Genomic DNA, 6,000 nt, shown 5'->3' with positions numbered 1-6,000 from the left:
TGAGGCTGGCACGACCAGGGCGTCTGCTCTTGTCTCGTCTCATTATACATGAAGGGAGGCTTCATGGAGGAGGGGGCCCTTGATCAGGTCCCTGAAGTACAGGTAGAAGTTGCTCAGGTAGAAGTGTGTCGGGAAGAGGGTCTTCTGGGGGAGAGGGGGCAACAGGAGTTGAGGGGCGGACGCCAGAAATGCGAGCCTCTTAGGGGAATCTGTTAGGTCAGGATCCCTAGAAGCAGAACCTGAGATGGGGATTCATGTTCAAGAGATTCATTAAGGGAGGGCTGTCCGAGGGGAAGGGGGAAGAGGGATGGAGCAGAGGAAGAGAGCCCAGCAGGGGTGTGGGTGCAGCCTGCCCCACTGGAGCCCTGGAGTGAAGCGCGTGCACAGGAGTGGTCCACAGTCGGGCGTGGCCTGGGGAACTTGGAGGGGAGAGAGGCCAACGTCCCCATCGAGGTGGCTCCTGGCAGGCAGAGAGCAGTTCCCCAGGGAATGGGGTGGTGGTGGGAACTCAGCAGCCAATCTCACAGCGGTGGGGGGATGGGCACATCAGCCCAGTTCAGCAAACGGTGGGGGAGGGAGGTGCGCTCAGCGGTGGCCATCACAGGGAAGGATGGGCAGTTCCATTCAGCTGGAATATGGGGACCCAGAGGGAGTGACGGTGATCCCTATGTCACCGGGGTGGGGAAACACGAACGGCCAGCTGGGCCCGGATCACGACGCCGGCCAGTCGCGGGATGGGTTTGAAGCACCCACAGTGACCCATCCTAGCGGCTTTTCCTGCTTGAATGAGGAGTTTGAACTGAACTGTGAACTCAAAGGGGAGCCTTAGAGGGGTGGCTCTAACGAGTGAGGGGCTTGTGGTGGGATTCAGACAAAATCAGAGCAGAGAGAAATTAGAGGCAGTGGTCCAGTTCAGAGACCATAAAACACCATATGCCCCCAGTCACCTTCTTGATCACCCCAAACCAAATCATATTTAGTATAGTTTCCAGTGATTGATGTGCTTTAATTCTTTTTTTCTTTTGCGGTACGCGGGCCTCTCACTGCTGTGGCCTCTCCCGTTGCAGAGCACAGGCTCCGGACGCGCAGGCTCAGCGGCCATGGCTCACGGGCCCAGCCGCTCCGCGGCACGTGGGATCCTCACGGACCGGGGCACGAACCCGCGTCCCCTGCATCGGCAGGAGGACTCTCAACCACTGCGCCACCAGGGGAGCCCTATTTTAATTCTCTAAACATTGGTATTTTAATGACTGTAGGTCTATAGTGAGGATAATATTTGATTAAAAAGAGTATCCTGAGACTTCTGTTTCTGGCCAAAATGGAGAACAGAGGCTAGATTTACCCTCCCACCTGCAACAATCAAAAACTTTAAAAAGTATGTGAAACAACGTCTTCAAGACATTGGACATGAGGCAAGGAGGGGCAGTGCTGGCCCCACTCACTGCCTCGGGGGCAGCATAGGCAGGGGCAGCCCCGGGGGCACGGGGGTGGGCAGTGGCTGACCTGAGTTGGAGACATGGAGCTGAGCATCCAGGGACACCAAGGTGGCCAGAGTCCCCGGGACAGACTATCGGGAATGAGAGGGGTGCACAGGGAGAGAGAACCCAGGGGTGAGCAGGGGCCCCTCGAGAAGGCGGCTGAGAGCTCATCACATGTGCTTGGGAGGGAACCACTCGAGGCTGGGGTAGGGGGGGTGGGTAAAACAGGCAAGGACCAGCAGAAGCTGCATCCCGAGCTCTCCAAGGAGTAGAGGTGCCTGTTCCACCAGCGAGACTGGAAAACCTCGCAATTCTCGGGACAGCCGGCCAGGCACTCAGAGAGTCTCGCTTCAGAGGTGACTTTCAGAGATTCTGCCCCACGTGTCGTGGCTGCTCCGGTTATCCCCGCGGGCCTGCTTTATGATGACCTCCCCACACCCAGCCGAGCTCCTTCACTCTGGGGAGCACTTTGTTCCCCGAAGCCGAGGACCTGGGGCCGCTGAGAACCAGCCCGTTCCCTCTGACTCCACTTGGCCACCACACGCTCCTGTTGGGAGTCTGCTTGGTCTCCAGCTATTGAAACTCCTTCTCACGATGGCAAAATCTTGAGCTCATATGTAACTGGGCTGTGTCTGTATCCAAGGAAGTGCTATATTTCCCACAGCTTTCTATAAACTTCCTTTTACTGAAACAGCCAGACGCATCTGGGTTCACGGGCTGTGAACCTTTCTTTGAGATTCTAAACTTAGCAGCCTTTTTTCCCCCCTCTGTTCCCCAAATATGGGTTCGGATAGAGCGTACACTCTGGGAATCCAAAGGTCCAGTCGCTGCACCCCACAGCCTCGTGGCCAGGGTGGGGTGCATGGGGACTGGGCAGTGGGGCAGGGGTCAGATAGCGATGTGGGGAAGAACTGCCAAGAAGGGCCACGCCCGGAGGCAGGGGCCAGCGTCCGTGTGCTTCCTGTGCATCCTGTATGGACAGGAGAAGTGGCGCCTTCAGGGCTGGGCAGAGGCAGGTAGTCCACCTGCCCACCAGGATCTCAGCCACGCCCCCAGGCGTGAGCAGCTCTCTAAACTGCCTGTACTTGCCTATATTTTTGTGTTATCCTCTTACTGCTAAAACATCGGTTTTATTATTATTTGGGGGTAGTGAAGGCAGCAGATCAGGAGACAACTGCTGCTGAAAAGACAGCTTGTTACTCACAGTTCCTAAGAGGAGGGGGCACACCGCCCCATGCAGGGCCACACGGGGAAGCACAAGGGTCGGTCAGGAGATGGAGGGAGTGCAGGGGAAATGTGAACAGAGCCTTTACTGTGGTTTAACTGGAAGGAATGGGCTAGGCAGGGTAAGCAGGCTTGAGACTGGCTAGTTTGAATAATTCCAGCAAGCTCTGGAGGGTAGGACTGTCTGATACCTAGCCCTGGGTGATTAGGGCAGGGAGATAAGTGGCCTTGAGTGTGAGAGTCCTGTGAGAGCTCAATAAAGGAGGTCACTGGGGTGGGCCCTGGACTGGTTGGTTTGCATACAAAAGGTGTGCTCCCAGGTGAGCTGTTTGCTGTCTCTAGGAATCAGCTAAGGCTGGGAGGGGCAGTCCCTCCAGGGCCAGCAAAGGCTCAAAGTCAAAGCATCAGAAACACATGGAGATGCCAGATCTCACTTTTGACCAGGACAGGTTTGGATCAAGTAGTTGGACCTTGAGATGCTCAGCCAGTTGGCTGCCCAGGCTTGTCATTTTCCTTTCATTAGTCTTGCAGTAATGCAATCCTACATTTTACACATTTGACGTTCTTGGACCTCACATGTTGAATTCATGGCTAAGTTTTATATCATCTCCACTATTCATTTGTCTTGCTTCAAACAAATTATCTCAATTAATCCTTCAACAACCCTGAGGTTAGGTACGGCAGATATGAGTAGTTAACTATCTAATATTCACTTTCCCTTTCTTCCTTACTAGCAGAACTCCAATTTTTTTCAAGGTAGTAATGCCCCTGGCTAAAATACTGACCACTTCATACTCCTTAATAGCTAACATTGATGAAACAACCAGTTCTAGCCAATGTGATACAAAGGAAAGAGGTCCTAGGAACCTTTTCAGGAGGGAGCAGACACAAGTGGCATCCACATTGCAGCTTCTTGCCTTTTGCCCCTCCCCTGTCCTCCTGCCTAATATAAAAGCTGGGTGCTAGAGGCATGAGAGTCAACTTCCAAGCATGAAGAAGAAAGCTTCAAGCCATGGATAATGGAGCAGGAAGCCAGAAGGAGCCTGGGTCTTCAGCTGCCCCAACCCTGAATTGTCTGCCTCTGGATTGGTTGGTTTGTACACAAGAGGTGTGCTCCCAGGTGAGTTGTTTGCTGTCTCTAGGAATCAGCTAACCCTGGGAGGGGCAGTCCCTCCAGGGCCAGAAAAGGCCCAAAGTCAAAGCATCAGAAACACATGGAGATGCCAGATCTCAATTTTGACCAGGACAGATTTGGATCAAGTAGTTGGATCCTGAGAAAAATGTAACCTCTATTTGGCTAAGTTACTGTGATTGTGTCACTGGTACACGCAGCCAACTTTAGTCCTAATGGATGAAATAGGCAATGGTATTATTCCCTTTTATAGAGGAGGAGACTGAAGCCTATAATGTTAATAAAATTATCCAAAGCCTGGTGGCTCTTAAATGACAGAGCCTCTATGGACTGAACTGTGTCCTCCAAAAACTCATATGGTGAAGCCCTAACCCTCAGCATCTTAGAATATGACTGCATTTGGAGACAAGGTTAAATGAGGTCATTGTTGTGTGCCAGTCTCAGCCTGCTAATAACCAGTGTTGTGGCTGGACAAGCCCTTGTGGTTATTATGATTTCAAGACACAATCGTAATCACTTTTTTTTTCCTCCAAACATATTTTCTTTATTTCCTCCAGAGAACAGGCTTCAGTCCTCCGGTCCTTGTAAACATTTAACACAATCGGTGTGAGATCAAACTGCAATAACCATCAGGAAACTGAAAAAAATACGTATTACTTACAGGACCTGGAAATTACACGGCACACCTGGGGTCACACCGCGAGATTGTGGGTAGAGAGCGCGTGAGCACAGGCCCGGGGTTCTCCTTTTATAGGGGTGAGGGTGGGGGCCTAGGGTTTCATGGGCTCACTACTGCCGAGTTCAAAACATAAGAGCAGGAATTTAAAGGGAGGGAAAAGAAAAAACAAGGGGCCCAAAGTCGGCAGTTATTGAAGTCAATCAAGATCTCTAAAACAAAAACAAAAACATAAAAAAGACCTCTAAAACAAAGGAGGCTTAGTGGGGGAAGGTGGCCTCGCTCTTTACCTGGTCCTGTGGCTGGCAATGTGTTTATTCAATCAAAGCTTAAATCTGGCACTTGCATTACAAAAAAGAGAAAACCTAGTTTTCAGGGCTTACACCACAGTCATAAGGGTGAGGCCCTAATCCAATAAGACTCGCGTCCTTATAGGAAGAGGAAGAGACATGAGGGATGTGCACACACAGCGGAAGGACCATGAGGACACAGAGAGAAGGTGGCCGTGTGCAGGCCAAGCACAGAGGCCTCGGAAGACACCAGACCTGCCAGCTTGATATTGGCCTGTGGGTCTTTGTTTCCTCCTCAACTGCTTGCACATCTGCGGTCAACCCTGCTTCCTTGTCTGACCTGAGCTCCTCCACCTCACCCTCCATACTCAGCCTCCCCAGGGAGAGGGGGGTCCAGAGCACCCCCTTGGAACCTCATCCTTGTCATGTTTTGGAAGAATGTCTAAGAGCATGATGAAGTGTGGCAGGATGCAAATCACCTGTACAGTGTGGTTTGTGGTTTACAGCCAGAGTCAACTGGGAGTTGAATTTTGTCAAATGCCTTGTAGGCATCTATGGACATGATCATGTGATTTTCGTCCTCGCTCCGTTAACATGATAGATTTCCTAATATTAAACCATCCTTGCAATTCTGGAATAAATCCCACTGGGTTGTGAAATATCATATTTAATGCATTTTTGGATTCAATTTCCTTATATTTTTATTTTAAAATTTTGCCTTGGGACTTCCCGGGTGGGCCAGTGGTTAAGAATCCGCTTGCAATGCAGGGGACGCCGGTTCAACCCCTGGTTGGGGAACTAAGACCCCACATGCCGTGGGGCAACTAAGCCCACGTGCCGCAACTACTGAGCCCGTGAGCCACAACTACAGAGCCCATGCAGGAAGCTCTGGGGGAAGGGTGCCTCGTTCCCCTTTTGGAAGATACATTCCTGGGTTGAGGGTAGGGTGGGTGTCTACACACCTCTGCTCCACATACGCAGCAGGAAGCTTCCCAGAGACATTTCTCTTCTATTTGAAAATGTTCTACAAATATTTGGTAAATTTTCTATTTGGTAGCATTTCTACAGCCCTTTGGAGAAACACAGGCCTGGAGGAGGCCTCCAAGAACAAAAAGAACCTGTGTGCCCCATTTCAAGATGTGCTGGGTGGAACAGATCCATTGTAAATGTTTGTCCCTAAAATGTTTTCATTAAAAAAAT

This window comes from Delphinapterus leucas, chromosome 4 (assembly GCF_059928025.1).
Source record: "Delphinapterus leucas isolate spDelLeu-1000000601 "Yukka" chromosome 4, BTC_Dleu_Yukka2, whole genome shotgun sequence".
NCBI lineage: Eukaryota > Metazoa > Chordata > Mammalia > Artiodactyla > Monodontidae > Delphinapterus > Delphinapterus leucas.
The sequence above is the reverse complement of the archived record's forward strand: the minus strand, read 5'-3'. Positions refer to the sequence as shown.